We start from the raw sequence: 20,578 nt of genomic DNA, 5'->3' as shown, positions 1-20,578 counted from the left end.
TATGGCCTTGGCTAATGCACCATGCTCCACGGTCATAGTACACTGACGGTACACCGCCAGCCTGTTGGCGGTGTTACCCCCAGTGTACCGCCAGCCGCCAGGGTCGCAATGAGGCCCTATGTCTTTTTGTTTTGATATAGAAGTTCTGGGTCAGTATTTTGGCACATGAAGGAAGCTAATGAATTGAACTGTTGAAACAATCTGAGAGAAATTTTTGACAAAGAAAATTGTTGAAGTATTCAGAAGAGACATTGATAACCTGATTTGATTTTTGAAACCTGATTTTGACAAGCTGCTAACCGATTTTGACAAGGGATCCTGGAAGTGAGACTGAACTGCTGAAAGAAGAGTTGTCTATTTTTGTTTTTTTTGCTGCAAGTTTTTCTAAATCTTCTTCTGCTTTATGATTCTTTACAGATCATGAGTAACATTAGTTAACAAGGAAGAGATGCTAGTTGCTGTCAACATATGAGCATTGGTTTGGCGATTATGTGTGGGATATTGTTTGTAGTTTTGATTGTGGGTGTGTCTGTTCTTGATAAAAGAGAAGCCAACCATATTTCTGCATTTGAGACAACTACTGCACTAATGGCATTAGAAAAGTTTAGGTTTGATGAGAAGTATTTGCATGAGGATACTAATGCGCAGGGAGAACTTTCTTCTAGTGTCTTCTATCGCTTATTGAGTGAGAATGTTGAGACAATGGATGCAAAGATTTGCTTTGTGTGTAAGCAGATTCCTTCATCAGTCGAGGAAGGAGTCACCTATCACATTCTGCCTTTAACCTACTGGATAAGTTGTAGTCTGTTACTAACAAGATTTTATAACCAAGAATACATGCAGTACTTTTACTCAAACTAAGATGTAGTATTTTTGTTTGTTCCCATAATTAGGTATTAGAGTAGAGTAGCTAAGGACAATGACATAGTAATAGCTAGAGGTTTCCTTGAACCTACATTGATGTTTGGCATAGCTTATGTGCACCGCAATAATTTGACATGCTTGCTTATACTTTTAGAAAAGCTTCTTAGATCACACAAATGACAGGATAAAGACATTAAAAGAGAAATTAGAAAAAGGGTTAGAGAAAAGGACTTACACACATGATTATGCTTAAAGTGCAATTAAAACGCAAGGGAAATTAGCTTTAGATGCACAACACGTAGAGAAACTTTGTATATGTTAGGCCTAACTTGCACAGTGACACTTTATTTGTGGGAATGAGTGAATGTAGGCATGTTTTTTTGTTTCACAGTAAATGGACGTTTATGTTGAATGGACAGGACCCTGCAATTCTAGGGATTTACTACATCTGTGGTCTTAATGCTTATTACTGTCTTCCAAGAGGATGGTATGGGCCATGGTATTTGGGAATAGTTTTCCCAAAGATTTATCAAATGGAGGATCTGAAAAAGTTTCTGAAAGTGACTGAATTACATCATAAGAGACAGAGGAGGGAGTCCTCTTCTGCCACATAGTGGGAGATATATTTGGAGCAGTGATTCCTTCAGTGGGAGTCATTTTGCATTTGATTAAGACGTGAAAGTTGTCTACTAATGTGGATAACATGCTGACAAATTTTTCAGGGGCCATACTTCTGATAGATACTGAATTAGCTGCTGCTAGAGCTATGACTCTTCAAAATCTTCTTGCTTTAGACATTCCTTTAGCAAAGGATGGTGGAGTCTGTAGAATGATTAATTCTAGGCATTGTTGTTTGTATATATCTGATAATAGTAAAGAGATATGAAAAGTACTTACTAATCTGACTAATGCAAGTGCTGATTTGAAAGAATTGAAAGAACCAGGTGTTTGGGAAAAGGTTGGCAAGGGGTTTGCTTCAGAGGTAAATTGGCTCAGCAACATTTGGAAAGGGATTCTATTGAAAATCTTCCAAGTGATATAAATTGTTGTGGTTTGTCTATTGGAAATATGGGGATTGTGCAAATTATGTAAAAGAATTACATTGAAAAAGTCAAAGAATAATCAGAGAAGGGAAGAAAAGAAAAGGGAAACATTTTACAGGGAAAATTCAAGGGGGAAACAAAACTATGAAGAGATTGAATTGTCAAATTTTAGCGGATGCAGAAATTTGTGGGTAATAGTTAGTGTGATGACATATTAAGTCACAGAGGAGGGATTGCTAGCACAGGTGTTCTAATAAAAATGATTAATGAGTGTTTATGTATTTTGAATAATAAGTTTATGTAGAAAATGTAACAACGTAGAAAAATAATGCACGCAATAATGCATTTGAAAATGCGATTACGAAGAATGGCCACCAATGTTAATGAAATGTACTAATCACTGATTAATACTTATGAAATGTTGAACATATGTTAGTCTAATGCAGTAATATGTCATATTGAGGGTTATGAATTAAGCTGCAGCTTTATTAATTGTAGGCCTTAATTTAGCGGGTGTCTTGGCCTACTTGCCAGGCATCATGTAAAATCTGTATTTCTCAGCGTCTAATAAAAATGCTTACCAAGTGAGTTAATCTGTGAATCTCTATTGTATTGTTTAAATGTGCTCATAACGGAAGCTTTTCGTGTGATCTGACTACTAGGAGATGATGTTCTTGCTAATGTAACATCTTATGTGTATTGTGTGTGAGACTGACCTTCCCAGGACAAGAGCAATGAAGATATCTGACTAGAGTAGAAGTTGCAACAATATTGTTACCTGACAAGCCGGATGATGAAGACATCGTAAGACTAACCAATCAACAATATGTGAATGAGGAAATATTCGAATTCTTAGATTTGGGATATTAGTTTTATTGGACAGAGTGTGAGCATACGATTAACTGACCAATATGGATTAAGTTTAACAGTTTTGACTTAACAAGAGTACACGGAGGGAAGACGTTCAGTCATTCTGAGAAAGGACAGCTTACTGCCCATTTTTCCTAAATGAGAGGTTACCACTTTCTTATGCGCCTTTACTAGAGACGTGCTTAACTTCAATGCTTAAAGACTTTGCCTTTTAAATTCTGATACTGAATCCTGATGCCTTGCTGATCGACTGATGTCCTGAGGACGAACACTGATTCTGCTTTGCTGATGCATCCTGAGAATAGGTATATCTAAATAATGATTATCATGCATATTTGCTTTTTCTTTGTAGGTACAAGTGTGCTGTTTTGTCTATGGCTATATCATAGTTAGATGTTTTTCCAAATTTGTGTTACTAAATTGTTTGGCATGAAGTCCAACATACTGATGCAAATCTGATGCTAGTTAAGGATCCTCACTAATGAAACTATAATAACAGGGACTAATGTTTGATGAATTCCTCTGCTAAACTTCATGTATGTTATCACCTTGACACAGTTGACTTTGCTATTGATGTGTTGTAGTTCAAGTTTTGATTAGATTGTGTTTCTTCCGACGATTTGGACAACCAGTATTGTTTCTGTATGTGTTTCATTTGATTTCGAGACTAATCTACATGACCTTAGCATTGTTAACATAGGGAAATAAGCATTCTAAACTTTCACTAAAGGTGTGGTTATTCATGAATGAAAGGTCATGGTGCGTGATAATTACTGACTCCATTGATTATTGATTTATTGATTACTAATGATTATTGATTATTGTGTATTGGTTATTGATTATGTACTGGATCTGTGGTAAAAACATCTTAATTGCGAGTCAAAAGGTTCATCAACCTATTCGCGTCCCCTTGCTAGTTTACTTATTAACGTCAGACGCGGTAGCAGCACTTTTATTTCTGCACTCTTTGATAAAACATGGTCCTTTCTCTTCCACTGTCTGCTGCATCTTCTCTCTCTATGTCTCTGAACACCATTTCCCGCTGCCCTTCATGCCCACCTGCTCTCTATTCTGCTCTTTCTCCCTCATTACCTGGTACCAGGACCCTTCTGTATGTTTTAGCAGCTCAAAGATTCATGCCAGTGGCCTCCCCCTCTTTCTTTTTCCTCCATGCCCAGACTCAATCTTGAAGCCAGAACACAATAAACAGGGGATCCACCATTCACAGTTGTTTGTTTGCCCCATACCTTTGGGAAAAATAGCTTTGATGGCTATCTAAAAATTTTATTTCTTAACCTTATTATTGAATCAATCCATGTTCGGATCCAAGTTTTGCATTTACATAGTTGTCAAATGCAATGACTATTGTAGCATGAACGAATGGAGAAAAGTGATTATAGGCAAATATTCTAGGCATGAGAGTATTAATTTGGCGTGGAAGTGACTGATCATGAGACAAAATAGCAGCCACGAATTACTATAGCATGACTATAGCACTTATTTAGCTCGATAATACTAGACTTTTTCTCACCTTTATAAATTTTTTAAACATTATTCTTAAAGGGATAGTGTCCACATGTCAATTGAAATAAAACCAATCCTCTCTTTAGCCTGGCAGATAGTAATGGACTTAAATAAAGGCCTACATCTTTCAAGATTCCTTTTTTAGGAGTAGCAGGCAGTAGGCACACTTCTCTCTTTCTGTATTAGTTTGCATAACACAAGCATTGCATGCTGAAATAACTCCTTTTAGGTTTTGGAAGATTTGGTCAAGTTTTTTCCCACTGGCATATATGTGATAATTAGGCATCCTGTGATCAATGCACGGAGACTGTTGGTTCTATGTATTAACTTACACACATTCGTTCTAACTCACATCAAGTAGTACATTATTTTTCAAACATCATTTTGTTAGGTTTCGTGTTTGTCAAGGCCTTTCTATTCTCAATAGACCTCAATTTATATGTATTACATCCTTAGTTATATGGGCTTTCTAGAAGCCCTCTTCATTAATTGGTCTGTTATTGTGTAATTCACATTTTATTCCATCCACTACAGCATGGATCAGCCCACTTCGTCTACTGGCTAACTTCACTGTGAGTGATGACATTATCCCATTTCATACTCAAAATAGTTCCCTTAATTCCCAGAGACTACTAATGCACTGTTCTTACCCATTTTTTATTATTAGGGGGTCATCAGCTTTTCTAGCAATCAACTTTTCCAAACACCATGACAAAACAAGCATTAACAGAGACTAAGGTCTGGCGGCCTACACCAGACCAATTGGCTTTGACAAAGGTTATTTTCGCCAGGAAGCTCGTATCAGCATGGGTCCTCTGTTCTACATGAATGCATGTTGCTTACGACTATGTTTCACTGCATGGTGCTTGAGGTCCCTTTGACTGCTTATATTCGGAAAAGCCTGCGTAGTATTTGTTGTCGGTGTACAGTGTGATCTGTTTTCCTAAGTCAGTTTTTGCTTCTTGCTGTCAGCAGTAACGTTCTGTTCAAGACATTTAGAAAGGAGATAGCTTGACCTTTTACTTTTTGTCCCTACAAATATTAAATGAAGATCATAAATGGTTTATTTCGTTGATGTTAATGCAGGGATAACGCCATTAAAATATTACAAACCATTACACCGCATAACACAAAACCTAAATGTCGGAAGCTGTGGAGCACCACAATATATCTTTGGACCATATCTGCCACGCTAATAGCCATTCGCAATTTTTGCACTAAACATTTATTTTCCTAAACATAAAGTATACCTCTCTCGATATTGTGTTTAACGTTCCCGCTACCAGACTACTGATAATTTAAAATTGCTAAATATACATTTTTTAGCCTCCTCCGCTGTATTGAGATTTCTGTTCATGTACCATTTCATGTCGAACAACAGGCCTACTCAAGTGCGTTTTCCTAAATGCACATCGAAAATGTATAAATCGCCTCACAATGGAATCAATTTCCATACTGAACAAGACCTGCTTATTTCAGATTCCAGTTTCCTATGCAGCTTTCGAACACGTTTGCTCAAGCATGTTCATTCAGCGCATTCATTCCCTTTATGCTTGCGACTACTTTTCTGTACACCAAAATCGGGATTCTGGAAATTTGAATTAAGGACCAAGACAACCATCCCACTGTTCTTGGGAGAGGTCGAAGAGCTACGGAGATAAAGGAAGGGCGCACAATGCACTTTAAATAGAGACTAAAATTGGCTTTCTTCTGTTGAGTAACCAAATGCTCACACAGTTGCTCTAGGAGTTCCAGATTTGGAGCACAACTAATTCTTGAGCCACCCAGGAAATAAACAAAACAACAGTTAAATACGCAGAATGTGTATTGTGGAACTGCAAGAAATGTGGTTTACTAGTGACTGTTGTGTTGTAAGGCACAATTCCAAGATTCCTTTCTGAATCTTTTTTAGACTTTACCGTTTTGAGACAGACACACATATTTTCCTTTTCCCAAAAAAAGTTACAGGATACGATACGTAATACATAAAAAAAATTCTATCTATAAGGAAGCTACACAAAGGCAAGGGTACAACAGGACTTCGAGAAGGTCAGATGGCCTAATACACGGACACTTCTTACATATGATAGCTATAGCAAAAGCGCACAGATGTATTTTAACCATAGACCAAGCCTTACATACCTTGAAAGCTGGATAAAGCATAAAAAAAACATGGGCCAGAATTATGAAAAGTGATGCATCATGTCATGATGCGCCACATATATTGCACCCCATTGCGCCTCCGTAACACCACCATGTGCTCTCCATATTAATGATACAGCACACCATGGTGCACGTTAGGGAACTAGCATCAAAAATGTTGACGCAAGTTTGGCGCACTGCAGGATTAGTGCAAAAAATGTTGACGCTAATCCTGCAAAGTGAAAGGAGGCCCATTGAAAAAAAATGGGAGCCTCATTTTAACGCCTACCTTAGGCAGGTACTAAAAATGAAGCTATAAATGATGCAGTGGAATCTCGTAGATTCCACTGCGCCATTTGTCTTGGCATCTTAATGCCAGAACACCCCCCTTGCATAGATTATGCTTGGTGCAGGCATAATGTGACGCAAAGGTTTACAAAGTGGTACAACGAGTGCATTGCGCCACTTTGTACATATGGTGCAGCATTTTTGCCAACTTATCACCACATTAGCATTAAAAAATTACTCTAATGTGGCTTATGGGGCTCACAAATATGTCTCCATCTCTATTATTTGGGCTTTCAGGAGGTGAGTTAGAAAGGCTGAGGTTCATGCGGAGCCAGCCAATCATTATTTATCAACTTCTCATCAGCCGTCCTTTCACAAGGCATTGCCTAGTGGTTGTGCATCTGACCTTATTTGGTTAATTTACATTAATTTATAAGGGGATGCGTTTGTAGGTCGATGGATCTTTTTACTGTGATTTGAGTAGTTCCCACCATGAGACCCCATACGAATGCAGACTAATAGCAATAACAATGAATAGCATCAACATTCATAAGAGTAAGTACTTTCCACACACCATGACCTCTCAGCCATGAATAACCACACCTCTATGTAAAAGTTAGAATGTTTATTTCCCCATATTAACAATGTTATTATCACATAACTTAGTCTTAAAGTCAAAAGGTAAGCATAAAGAAACAATGTTAACTGACCAAATCTCCCAAAGAATTGCAATTTAATCAAAGCTTGGACAACTACACATTCTAAGGTTACAGTACAAATCAATAGCAAGAATAACTGAGCAAAGAAATGGCATACATTTAGATTCAGCAACTAAAAGACATCAACTGTAATTACATGTAGCGAGCATCATCAGCGAGTACCCTAACTAACCTTTAGATTAGAATAGCATGTTTGGACCTCATGCAAAACAAATTTTAGTCAACACAAATTTGGAAAAACACCTAACTATGGCTCTATCAAAATAAGTGGTTGGTACCTAGGGTCAAAAGCAAATAGACATAACAATCAGTTACACAGTTTTATACCTTGCCTTAGTATGGTTCAGCAAGCTGTGACAGACTTCGTCAATTGGACATCAGTTGATCAGCAAAGCATCGGAATACAGCATTAAAATTCAGGAAAGTAAAGTCTCAAGAATAGGCATACAGAGCGTCGCTTCTTGGCAAAAATGTTAAGGAAATAAGGAAAATTAAGCATGTCTCCTCTCTGGACTGTCAGTAAAATAATGGTGCATCTCCTTTCAGTGCAGTCTGGCTAAGTTAGATTCCCTAAAACTTCTTCCCACGTTGCTATTGTTCAAAGAATCGTACATTTATGTTTAGTCCCATGAAAGTAGGACCCCAAATATAAGAATTTACTAGTACAAGGTTCACATGTCAATGATTGGGTCCTCTTCTCCTGTTCCGGTTGTTGGGTTTGCCAGGTATCAATATTGTATCATCTCATACTCCAGTCAGTGCATCTATTGTCTTCTCCTGGGACGGTCGTCTTTACACACACTAAGTTATACAATGTATCCCTAGCTAGTACAGCATATTCTAGCAAGCAGTTCTCATGAGAAAGAATTACAACTACTGGCATTTGGTCACTGCAAATCACAATTAAATTCTCTAAGCAGCCATTTTATAACTCGCCTAAAAAATGCAGCTTGACATGAGGCCGTGCAACTAGGCCCAAGACTTCGCTAAATTAAGGCCTATGATTAATAAAGCAAATACATAATACATAACCTTTAATATGACATACTACTACATTAATCTAAACATGAGATCAACATTTTACATAATTAAGCTATTAATAAGTAAACTTAGTGAATATTGACAATCACTCAAGTAGGCACTATTTTAAATGCATGTATTATTTTGCTACGTTGACTCATTCTCTATGCAAATTCAACACGCAGAATACATGAATAATCATTAGTAAAAATTCAGTGTTAACACTAGCAGCACAAAGGAAGTCATGTATTACTCAGAAGTAATTTCTTCACCATTGTCTGGATGCTACCCAGCTACAGAATATTTAGCCATTGGGCAACACTACTAACAGCACCATTTTATTAACCCTCATGGTGATCTGACTTCGAAGGAAACCAGAGCAAAGAACACACCCCACATCTGAATCAACAGACAAAGATCCGGCACATTCCACTCCACCTCTGAGAGGGGCCAGCATATTGATAAGACAACTGCCCTAATTATGGGCTAAGCTCCAGGCAAGTAATCTGCTTCAGACAAAACACCAGACACCCATATTAGAAGGCTAGTGTTGCATTGTTTGCAAATATAATGTCTAGAATTTGTCGTGTTGCATGAATGATGACCAGATACTACACTAACTACTGACTGAACCATATGTTAAAAGACAGATCTAGCAAGTTATTTTCTAGTTGTTACTAAGGCACAAATAGATCACCTGATCAACCTGACTGCACTAGGTGGTCATTAATGTGTATATTTTTTGTACACTTCCCTAGTCTATCCCAGTCACTATGCTCACTAGAGCAATCACACACTGGAAAGCTTGAATATGTCCTCATGTTATGATAACATGTCATTTTTACAGTGCGCATACACCTTTCACGGATTCTTGGTGCAATACATAAGAAAATGAGTGAATCATAACATACTACCTAGCTAGAAGAAGCGAATAATAACTAGGATTTGAGAAGTCTGCATAAATTACCAACAGTTGGGATAGGTCTCAGAGCAGGCAGCATTTAGCTGTAAAGAGTGATTGTTAGGACTGAGAAATGCATGCTCCACAATTCTGCTGTATTTGAAACATAGGACCAGAAAGAGTCTGAATAGGAGTAATGCACGAGAGTACCAGTGTAAATGAAGTGTCAAATACAGATTTTTGTCATCTGGAAATTTATGGATGATGCACAAGGCCTTAAGGCTAATTCTTAACAAGTTAGGGAGGAGGTGCATCCTTTGAAGCTACAGTGTACCATGGCTAGACTTCAGAGCTTGAGCGACCAATCTCACTGCATTGTTCTGTACTACTTGAGTCTAGGAAAGGTTATTTTTATGGAAACACAAAAAGAGAGAATGTCAACAGACTAGGTGAGAGTCTATAAAGCTTTCTACAGCTAGAGCGCTGCCATTCTTTGTAAAGAAGGTGTGATTTTATGTAGCCAACATCAGATTCCTTTCTGTGTTCCCCACAGCCATCAACTATCATAACCTCCTTTTTGGTTTAGTTTGAGCCACTGGCTGCTGGTCTACACCCAGAGTCCTTTTTTCATAGTTGTAAAATGTATTTAAAACAAACCACAATGTAAGAAGGACTTGGGTGCCATCAACATAAAAGTGGTAAGGAAGACCTTGTGAGCACATCAGCCTTGTCACTAATTCAACATAGAGGTTACATTGGTAGGGTAAAAGATTGAAAACCTGGGACACCTCTCAGACCTGTTGAAAGTTGTCTGACTATACAAATAGAGAGACACCGTGTTGGCAGTCATAAAAGAAGTCAGCAGTTGCAAGCCTATTGTTGTAAAACTAACTTGATGCAACCTGGACAGGGGCATCTTACGAATGATGGTGTTAGAAGAGGCTGATGTGTCTAATAGTATCAAGATGCTAGCGCCATAACCATCTTCAGTAAACCTTGGATTGTCCGTGAGGAAAAACATACTGTATGATGGTCAAAATCTATTGTAGGTCTTTTAAAAATAGTGTACTTGGCAACATGGCTCTTCATAGTTATGGCGATTGCTGGAAACAAGGATATGGGACAGTTGTTAGTTGACAGTCTGAGTGTGATTACCATGCTCTATGTTTTCCAATAGGAATTACTGTTGCTTCTTTAAAAACTAACATAACAGAGCCTGTTCTAATAGAGCTATTAAGTATGAGTCCACAAGGGCACCAGCAACTTATTTAGGTGAACAAGGATTGGCGATTGAATCAGCCTTAGTTAAATCAGATTATTAAGAAGTGATACTTCATCAAATAGAGATACATCGGCTAAGGCAATAGATGATTCATCTGCCAGAATTTGGCAAGGAGTAAATGTACAGTGAGATGTTACCTTAATTGGTAAATAAGATTCCAAGGGATTGCAGATCTCCTAAGAATCCATTACACAAGGGCTCACTACTGGAAGGAGTAGTAATTAATTTACAGAATACATCTGAATTAAAATCTGATTTAATATTTACTAAAAAGCACTGTGTACCACAGTGTAATACTATTTAAGGAATCTAACCTCAGATTGCTTTGGAGATATAATCCAGAAACTTCTTCATCAACTTATTCTCACACCTGGATCTGACACTGGATGCCGATGTGAGAGAGAAGCAATCATGCTCAGAAAATCAGTAAATACACCTTTAGTTGCCATTGATTAGATGACGTATTTGATGGGGAATATGTAGTAGCCCTTCTAAGTATCCTAGTGTTTCTACCCCTGCTGTGAAATAATGCTTACTTGGACATTCCCTACAGCAGTCAAGTTGGCAACAGGGACTTGGAATGTATGGGGCACATTTCAAGGTTCAATGATCTGCCTTGAGTGTGAAGTGAAGTGATGCACTGAAGGCCATGGCTCTGCTGTACGTCTATTGTGAAGACATTGAACAACATTCTGTGGGTTAGCAGGATGCTGGTGTGTAGAAGCAGGCTATGCCAAGCTAATGAGTCAGGGTCTTGACAACATATATCCTACTTGAGTGAAAAGCAGCATGTGAGTGTTGGAAATGCCCCTTTCTGCAGGGTTACACCCAAACGTGTTGACTTCCTCCTCCCCATTTTCTGGCCTTGTTTTTGGCTTTCAGGCTCTGGGCACTTTACCACTACTAACCAGTGCTAAAATGCATAAGCATAAGCTCTCTGCCTAAAGCATGGTAACATGGCCTTCTCCATAACTGGCATATTTAATTTACTTGTAAATTCCTAGTAAATTGGATTATATGTGCCCAGGGCCTGTAAAGTAAATGCTACTAGTAGGCCAACAGCCCTGATTGTGTCACCTACTACAGTAGCCTCTCAAACATGTCTCAGTCCTGCCACTGCAGAGCCTTTGTGTGAAGTTTTAAACTGCCATTTAGACCGGTGCGACTCACAATTTCCGACTCGCTAAATGTAATGCAAGAAGAAAACGCAACTTAAATTTGCGACTCGCAAATGAAGTCGCACTGCAGATAGCGAGTCTGCTGTTTGCAAGTTCGCTTTTTGCGACCGCGCTAAAACGGACACGCAATTTGCGAGTGGGTGTCGCAAATTGCGATTGTGCCGCAAATTGAATGCAGGTGCTGCAGAACACTCTGGAAAACACTTCCTGGCACATGATGATGAGATCACAGCCAGGAAGTTTACAAATACACCTGGGAGAAGGGAGGACCACACCCATTTAAACAGCAGAACTGCAAACAGAAAGAACAGCAGCTACCATGGCAGAGACACCAAGGAAGCGAAAACTTAAGTTTGCAGAGAAAGAGCTGGAGGTGTTGACAGAGGAGTGCTGCCAGCACAATGACCAACTGTTTGGAAGGGCAGCCTTCACTGTGCCAGAGGTGGAGAAAATAAGACTATGGATGGACATCCAAGAGAAAGTGAACTCCCTGGGTGTCAGCCACCGGAGCATAGAAGAACTCAAAAAAAGGTGGTATGACCTGCGCTCCCGGACCAAGGAGAGGGTGGCAGTGTGGCTCCGGGAGATGAGGGGCACTGGAGGGGGACCGTCCACATTACCACCACCCACACCCCTGGAGGAAAGAGTAGAGGAGACCCTTGAGCCTGAGGCAGTGTGCGGGATGGGAGAGCTGGACACATCTGAGCCAGGACCATCAACCGGTGAGTAACATGAGACATGCATGTACCCTCATTAATGCCATACCCCCACCCACCTTGTACACAGTACCATGCACAACCAAAATAGCTCCATTTCAGAGTAGCAATCACCAGAATAGTGCATTATGGGCAATGTAGTCAAGTAGGCAGTTTATAGGCAACAGTTTATTAGGAAGTTGATAACAGATAGTAGATACTGACAGTGTGTTCCCTATGTCCCACAGGTCTCCCACAAGACACCCCCACCAGCCAAAGCAGCCAGGGGCCACTGGTCAGCCAGTAGCCAACAGATGGATCAGGCCCAGCCACCACTGAGACCTGCTCCGCCAACACTCAGTCCCCTCATGAGACACCAGTTGGCATACTGGTGTGTGATCCTGCACCAGGTCCCAGCCACAGTGCCACGGTAGAAGTCACGGAGCCTCCACTGCGTCGCAGGCGACGTGGAAATGTAACATCACAGCAGCAGGCAGAGTCAGGGGACGCCTCCATGTCACATGCTGAGGCCGCACTCCTACGCCTGCAAACACAGGAGATTAGGAGGATTACAGGGGCATTGCGGCGCATGGAGCGCAATCAAGGCAGTAGCATGCAGCTTGTGCATACAGAGTTGCAACAAATCAATACACATATGGGTGACCTTGCACTCTCCATGCGACAACTTGTGGCTGGACTCCTAACGCAGACAGAGGGTGCAAGGTATCGTGACAGGCAGCTACTGAAGCGGCTGGACCAAATGTCAGCATCCATAGTCAGGCTGGCGGTGAACACTTCTGGCCTTTCTAGGCGCACGGTCAGCCTCCAAGTTGACATGGGCCACTTTGCCAGTGACGTGGACTGGGCCGTCTCAGCCACGCTGTTGATTTAAAGGAGGCACGGCAGGTGGCCAGGGGGGCAGGTGACACGCCGCAAGATAGCAAGGATGGCTCCACCGTCAGCAGTGTCTCTGCCAGTGACACCAGGGTGTTGCACAGTGGCAGCGCAAGGCAGGGCACTGCTGACACCCCAGGAACCAGCCATACTGACCGAGGCCGGCGTAGGGTTTGAGCTCCATACTGTCCTGGGGTTGGGGCACATGAAGTCAATGTGTCCCATGCCAGGTGGACTTTTACAGCCCCATAACTGTTCACAATGTATATAGTTTTTTTGGTTGCACAAATTAAATCACTTGTTCTTTCCACTTAACACCTGGACTCTTTGTGTGTGACATTAGTGAGTGTGGTGACAGTTAGCACGTACCTTCCAAAGTATTGGTTTGCAATGTGTTCCCGTCTCAGTCTGCCTTGATTTGCTATGCTTCTATCCCAATGATGGCAATGTGATAGCTCTTTCTCTTCATCCTCCGAATCAGGTTCTTCAGGGGTGAGAGGTGGCCCACGTCTGTTGGCAATGTTGTGCAGTATAGCGCATGAGACAACAATCTTGAAAGCTGTTATTGGGATATACTGGAGGGCACCTCCACTTCTGTGGAGGCATCTGAATCTTGCTTTCAGCAGTCCAAAGGTCAGTTCAATTATATTTCTGGTCCTCTTATGTGCACTGTTGTATCGCCTCTCTGTCTCATTACTGGGTGTTAAGTACGGGGTAAGTATCCATGGTCGGAGTGCATATGCACTGTCACCTGTTTGGCAAAAATCTACAATGTTAGCTGGGCATGGATGGTTTCCACATTGACCTGTGTGTATGTATGTACGGTGTATTCAGCCATACCTAGGAGGTATCCGTCTCCAAACTCCCCACGTTCTAGGCGTTGGTGTATCCCACTGTGCCTAAAAATGTAGGAGTCATGAGTACTCCCTGGAAATTTGGCAACCATGTCAATGATAACATAATGGGCGTCACATACCACCTGGATGTTGAGTGAGTGGGTACACTTCCTATTGCGGAACAGATATTCCAGGTTTGCAGGAGGGCATATTTGTATATGTGTCCCGTCTACACACCCTATGACATGGGGGAAGTTGGCAATCCTGTAGAATTCCAACTTGGTGCTGTTGGTTTATGCCTCATTCCTGGGTAGGTATATGTATCTGGACATGTGTGTGAGTAAGGCATCTAGGAATGCTCTGAAGAACCGTGAGAGTGCACTTTGGGATACCCCACCTGCCACAGCAATGACCCCCGAGGCCAAGAGGTGCAGTGAGCAAAGCACTTGCACATGCAAAGGGATGGCGCAGCCACGCACAGTCTGGCGTTGTAGCTGTGGTTTGAGTAATTCTAATAAATATAGTATAGTTGCACTGCTGAGTCTATATTTATCATAAATCTCCTCCTCTGTTTGTTGTAAAAGTGTCTGCCTGGTTCTGTATATCTTCTTCTGTCTCTGGCTCCTCTTCCTCCTCTGCTGTGCGGCATGGGCTCTCCTCCTCATTCCTATCACATATATCTCCGCCTTCTTGAGTAACCCAGATGCCTTCTGGTTCTCCTTTTATACTTTGGTAATGGTTACCACCTGCTCTGAGTTAGTGGTAAATTGGAAGTGCAAAATGGGCTTTTTGCGACTAGTCGCAATTTGCGACTGGCTTTTGCATTTGGGTTGCGACTCGCAAATTGCTACTTCCTATTTGCGGGTCGCAAAATGGGGTCGCAAATTTTGCGAGTCGGTAATGGCTCGCGTCGCATTTTGCGAGTCGGAAATGGGATTTTTGCATCCCATTTCTGATTTTGCGGGGTCGCAAATTGCAATTCGGGCCATTTGCTACTCGCAAACGTTTCTTACATCTGGCCCTTAGTGTCTCTGGACTTGCAATTTAAAATCACAACTTATGGCGGAGTCAGATTTTAAACTGTAAGTCTGAAAATACCGCTTTTAGAAATTTAGCATTTTCTTACTTTAACTGTTCTGTTCCTCTGCCTGTTCCTGAATACCCGTCTGGGGTGGATGACAGCTGTGCTTCGTGCATTCCCTCTAGAAAATCACACACAAAGGGATCTGGGTTGTGACATTTGCATCCTGATGGCCCATCACCAGGCTGATAGGCCATTAACTTGCTTGTTTGCTTAGCACTGCCTCACTTCCACCTAAATACAGCTTTGCCTCTCGTCACACAAAGGGCTACATCACCCCCTGTAGAGTGTTTGGAACTAGGGAAGGAAGGGCAGGGACCTTATGATCTTCAAAGGCACATTTGGGTATAAGTGATGGACCCCGCACCTCACCAAATCAAAACTCTACTGGAATGAAGAACACTCTGCCAGGAAGAAAGGCTGATGTGCTGCCAGGAGGGCTGCCACTCTGCAACTGCATAGCTGTGATGCCCTAGTGCTTGGTGTGTGCTGTGGTGAAGGAGGGAATGCCACTTTGCTACTTGCTTTGATGTGTTGGCCTGCAGCCTACTGCTTCTTGTCTGAAGTGAGAAGGACTGAACCTTTTCCCAAATCCTTGAACTCAAGATTCTCCAAAGGGATGTTGACTTGACCCCTGTTCTCTGCAGTCTCAGGGACATCAAAGCACTATCCTGGTGCAGCTGGACTCTGCTATCTGTGAGTCCTACCCTTGCCTGAGATGCCCCCTCCAGTCCTGGGCATCAGATGTGAGTTCTGCAGCTGATTTCTGCAAAAACCGACACATTATGCCCTTGATGTTGATGCTTTGCTCCATCAAAGGTTTTGTTTAGGCTGACCATACAAGGGTTATGTAACTTGCCTGCCCTTTGATCAGTCTTAACTTTGGATCTGCACCGGTCCCTCGCAACCTCAAGTAACCTATTGACTTCTAGTGAGTTCTAAGCACTGTTTTCACATTTAGGTGGTCATTACAACCCTGGCGGCCGGTGTTAAAGCGGCGGTAAAACCGCCAACAGGCTGGCAGTAAAAAAATTGCAATTACGACCGTGGCGGAAACCGCCAACAAAGACAGCCACTTTAACACTCCGACCACCACGGCGGTACAAACAAACAGCGCGGCGGTCACCGCCAACAGACAAGCGGGAGACAATGTACCGCCCACACTTTTATAACAGGCCAATCCGCCACCTTTTCCGGGGCGGATTCACCGCGGATAAAAACACGGCGGAAACAGGAATCCTGAAGGGAAAACACTCACCTCTACACACCCCACGAGGAACGAGGACACCATGGACTCGGAATTCCAAATTCTACCTGCAATAGTCTTCCTGCTCCTCTACCGGGAGCACCAATGCCGGTGGCGAAGACCACTGTGAGTACTGCACCTACGACACAGGGGAGGGGAGAGGCAGAAAACAGGGACACACACACACACAACACCCCCACCTTCACCCACTACAGCACACACACTAATGCATATCAATACATCACAGTTACACCCCCCAAGCCCCCCAGAAGAATGCAAAGACAATAGAAAATGAGTGTAACCATTGTTATATATTAAAAGCAAGTAGGCAGAAATATATAAATACCCCATGTACAAAATATATACCAAGCATAGTAGTCCAGGTAGTGCACTAAGAAAGTCGGTGGAACACTGGGACCACACGGTATGGGCGAGGCCCACACAAGATCACTGACCATGACGGAGAGAACACTGCAGGGGCATCAGAGAGCAACTAAACAGGCACCTCAGGGGGAGGGAAAGGGGGGGCACCTCAGCCGCTTGGGTGCACGACACCAAATCCACGAGGGGGCCACATGCCCACTGTTCCATCCTGGGGAGTGCAAAGCCACAGTCTCACAAGTCTCTACAGTAGGTGGGTTGCCCACTGCCATATCCTGGGAAGTGCAAAGCCACAGTCTCTCAAGTCTCTACAGTAGGTGGGTTGTCCACTGTTCCATCCTGGGGAGTGCAAATCCACAGTCTCTCAAGTCTCTACAGTGGGTGGGTTGCCCACTGTTCAATCATGGGGAGTGCAAAGCCACAGTCTCTCAAGTCTCTACAGTGGGTGGGTTGTCCACTGTTCCATCCTGGGGAGTGCAAAGCCACAGTCTCACAAGTCTCTACAGTGGGTGGGTTGCCCACTGCCATATCCTGGGGAGTGCAAAGCCACAGTTTCTCAAGTCTCTACAGTGGGTGGGTTGTCCACTGTTCAATCCTGGGGAGTGCAAAGCCACAGTCTCTCAAGTCTATACAGTGGGTGGGTTGCCCACTGTTCAATCCTGGGGAGTGCAAAGCCACAGTCTCACAAGTGGATGACAGTCTCCACTGGTTCTGGAGCATCCTGCTAAGGACAGAGGTAGTGGATAGATCTCTCCACTGGTTATGGAGGGGGCATGGTGCCCAGAGTACTTCATCCTGCTAAGGACAGAGGTAGTGGATGACAGTCTCCATTGGTTCTGGAGGGGGCATGGTGCCCAGAGTGCTTCATCCTGCTAAGGACAGAGGTAGTGGATGACAGTCTCCACTGGTTCTGGAGGGGGCATGGTGCCCAGAGTGCTTCATCCTGCTAAGGGGAGGGGGCATGGTGCCCAGAGTGCTTCATCCTGCTAAGGACAGAGGTAGTGGATGGATCTCTCCACTGGTTCTGGAGGGGGCATGGTGCCCAGACTGCTTCATCCTGCTAAGGACAGAGGTAGTGGATGGATCTCTCCACTGGTTCTGGAGGGGGCATGATGCCCAGAGTGCTTCATCCTGCTAAGGACAGAGGTAGTGGATGACAGTCTCCACTGGTTTTGGAGGGGGCATGGTGCCAAGAGTGCTTCATCCTACTAAGGACAGAGGTAGTGGATGACAGTCTCCACTGGTTCTGGAGCGGGCATGGTGCCCAGAGTGCATCATTCACCCCGTGATGGACTCAGTTGCGTCAGTGCCCCTGCCGCTCATGGGCTAGCGGTGCTTGAGATGGCGGTGTCCTGTTCAGCGGTGCTTGAGATGGCTGTGCCCTGTTCACCGGTGCTTGAGATGGCAGTGCCCTGGTCAGCGGTGCTTGAGATGGCGGTGCCCTGTTCAGCGGTGCTTGAGACGGCGGTGCCCTGTGCAGTGGTGCTTGAGACGGCGGTGCCCTGTTCAGCGGTGCTTGAGATGGCGGTGCCCTGTGCAGGGTCTCAGCTGCTGGCGGTCCTTCATGGCCCAGCAGGGCTTTTGCTGGTGGTCCTTCATGGCCCAGCGGGGCTGGTGCTGGTGGTGGCCTCTGGGCCAGGTGGGCTGGTGCTGGCAGTGGCCTCCCGCCCAGGTGGGCTGGTGCTGGCAGTGGCCTCCTGGCCAGGTGGGCTGATGCTGGCAGTGGCCTCCTGGGCAGCTGGGCTGGTGCTGGTGGTGGCCTCCTGGGCAGCTGGGCTGATGCTGGCGGTGGCCTCCTGGCCAGGTGGGCTGGTGCTGGCGGTGGCCTCCTGGCCAGGTGGACTGATGCTGGCGGTGGCCTCCTGGGCAGCTGGGCTGGTGCTGGCGGTGGCCTCCTGGCCAGGTGGGCTGGTGCTGGCGGTGGCCTTCTGGCCAGGTGGACTGGTGCTGGCGGTGGCCTCCTGGCCAGGTAGGCTGATGCTGGCGGTGGCCTCCTGGGCAGCTGGGCTGGTGCTGGCGGTGGCCTCCTGGGCAGCTGGGCTGATGCTGGCAGTGGCCTCCTGGCCAGGTGGGCTGGTGCTGGCGGTGGCCTCCTGGGCAGGTGGGCTATTGCTGGTGGTGGCCTCCTGGACAGCTGGGCTGATGCTGGCGGTGGCCTCATGGGAGGCTGGCCTGATGCTGGTGGTGGCCTCCTGGGCATCGGGGATGATGGCGGTCTTCTCCACTGTGCCGCTCTTCCCAGACTTGCCGGATTTCTTGTGACCCTTCCCCACCTTGGAAGGTGTCACAGCTGACTCCACATTCCCAATGGGACCCCTGGGAGCAGCTTTGGTGGCTGGAGTCTTCCCCCTGTCCCGCTGAGCACTGGCCAACTTCTGGTGCTTCACAGGTGGGGGACTGTCTGTGCTGTGGCTCCGTGCCACACTGGCTGCCCTGGTTGGACACAGAAGCTGGACACAGAAGCCCCCTGCACTACGCTGCGCTCTTGGGCTCCACTGTTCAATTCCTGGGAAATGGCCTACAAGGCTATGGATGACATCAGCATACATAGATAACACAGGGGAATGACTAGGTGTACTTGGCACTCTACAGAGGTGGGCTGGGGTGCCACATGGCCTGCCATACGGAGGGGCCTTGCCTACCGAACTCGCCCTGGCCTAGGGAAACCCACACCCCACCTCCCCCACCCAGACACCTCCACTGCGCGCAAAGTCAGCAGAATGAGAGTGTACTCACCCCCTTGTGGCTCCTGTGATGCCCTCAAACGCCCATCCAACTCCGGGTAGGCCACCGCCAGGATCCTGAAATTCAGGGGGGTCAAGGTGCGACGGGCACCCCTCCCACGTTGGGAGGCCATGCCCAGCTAAGCCTCCACCGTCTTCTTGTTCCAGTGGCGAATGTCCTCCCATCTTTTCCGGCAGTGGGTGCTCCGTCTGTGGTAGACCCCCAGTGTCCGGACGTCATTGCCGATGGCACGCCAAATATTTTTTTTCTGGTGGGTGCTGACCTACATGAAATGTACAAGGGGAAAAGAGAAGTTATTACCAACTGCACCGTCAAAGTGATTGTCCCCCATCCCTACCCTTGCCATGTGGCAGATACATTCACCGTCTTTCATGCACGCAGCACTCTCCCCCCTTCCTTCTTACATCCAGCCCTCTCCACACAGGCATGGCCCATACAACATGCTCCCTGTGTACTTACCTGTTTGTCTGGAGGACCGTAGAGTAGCGTGTACTGGGGGAGGACCCCATCCACGAGCTTCTCCAACTCCTCTGATGTGAAGGCAGGGGCCCTTTCCCCAGACTCTCGAGCCATTGTCTCTTCCAGACCGAGGTCACAGCAGCACCTGCAGTGTAGGTCCTCTCCTGTCGAAGATCAGGTATTGAGTGATTGAACAGATAGAAAATGGCGGTCAGGTCCGCGGCGGTGCATACCGTCACCGCCGGCGTACATCGTCATTGGCTCCTGGGACCCATAGGGTTCAATGTTAACCAATGCAGAATTGTGCTGCGGTCTTCGACCGCCTACCGCAACGGTGTACAACGCCAGCGCAGTTACCTCACATCCCATTGTCCCACTTTACAGGTCAGGCAACCGCCATTTCAGGGGCC

This window comes from Pleurodeles waltl, chromosome 9 (assembly GCF_031143425.1).
Source record: "Pleurodeles waltl isolate 20211129_DDA chromosome 9, aPleWal1.hap1.20221129, whole genome shotgun sequence".
Classification (NCBI taxonomy): Eukaryota; Metazoa; Chordata; class Amphibia; order Caudata; family Salamandridae; genus Pleurodeles; species Pleurodeles waltl.
The sequence above is the reverse complement of the archived record's forward strand: the minus strand, read 5'-3'. Positions refer to the sequence as shown.